The sequence below is a fragment of the Cynara cardunculus genome (assembly GCF_001531365.2).
Source record: "Cynara cardunculus var. scolymus isolate 2C chromosome LG 3, CcrdV1, whole genome shotgun sequence".
Lineage (NCBI taxonomy): Eukaryota > Viridiplantae > Streptophyta > Magnoliopsida > Asterales > Asteraceae > Cynara > Cynara cardunculus.
This window is the reverse complement of record NC_037530.1, coordinates 37,005,210-37,006,576: the sequence shown is the minus strand read 5'-3', so window position 1 is coordinate 37,006,576 and position 1,367 is coordinate 37,005,210.

Sequence of the window (1,367 nt, the reverse complement as noted above, 5' to 3'; positions counted from 1 at the left end):
TGTCACAGAAGACCACAGAGGACCAACAGCAGAAGATGCTCAAGCGTACGTCTCAAGTGACAGAACCTCTGTCGTGTCTCACAGAGGTTCTGGAAGATATCCTCTACGAAAGATATATGCGATCTAGTGAACATTAAAAAGAGAGACTACGACTACAGGTGATGCGTGCCAAATCGGTGAGGGAGGGATCGTTGATTCACCGAAAAGAGGGGGAGGAAAAAGGAACAGTCAACCCTTTTAGTAACAAGAAACATAATTGATGTTACATAATAACCAAGTCTATTTTTCCATAATAAGAAATTGAATGCATTGTCGTGTTAAAATCAACAAAGAAGTTATATATATATATATATATATATATATATCATCTCAATTTATACAAATCTTACAAACTAATTACAACCAATCACATAAATCCATTTATTTTTCTTTTCTTTTAATTTATAAAGGTATTATGATTATTTGAATTTACAATAGTTATGTTTGGTAATTATTTAATATTAATAGATAAGTTTGGTAACAAAATAATATTTATATAAATATGAATGATATATTGATTAGCACAATATTAGCAAAGATTTAATTGAGCTATCTATTAAATTTTTTGAAAAAAATTGCCATATTTTTAAAAAATGTAGAATAATTTTGTTTAAAACAATCGCCACTAATTTCCAATGAAACATGCCCAAACTATTCAATGAAACAGGGTAATTTTCAATGAAACAGACTCAAACTGTTCAATGAAACAAAGTCATATATGATTGCATCAGGTTCATATGTATAACAACTATAATGAAACAAGTTTATATTCATAGGTAACAGGTTCATATGTATAACAACTGTAATGAAACAGATTCATATGTATAACAACTGTAATGAAACAGGTTTATAGAACATATTTTTCTCTGTTTTGTCCTTCCGTATCTCCAATATAAAAATCTATTTTTGTCAACTGAGTTACACATTATAGAAATAAACAAATAACCCCTAAATATAAAGATCGACCCTATTTTTTAATGTTATAATAATAGATTGGAGTAAAAAGGAGCTCTATTTTTGTGTATTTGGTATCTGTTAGGGTAGGTTTTGGATACACAAAATTTATGTGATGGGTTGCAGCAACCAATCCCTTATTATATAATTAATTTAGTGATGAGTTGAGAATGCAATAATAACATGTTGAAAAAATATGTTATACAAAATATAAATTAAATGAAAAGAGTGTTGTTTGCTTTCCGAATTTATTTCTTATTTCTTATTTATATCTTATCAGATAAAATATATTAATTATAAAACTACTAGAAGAGTATTCGTACAATGCATCGAGACACATTTTCATTTCAATGTTTCGTTTTATTTTTTATCCA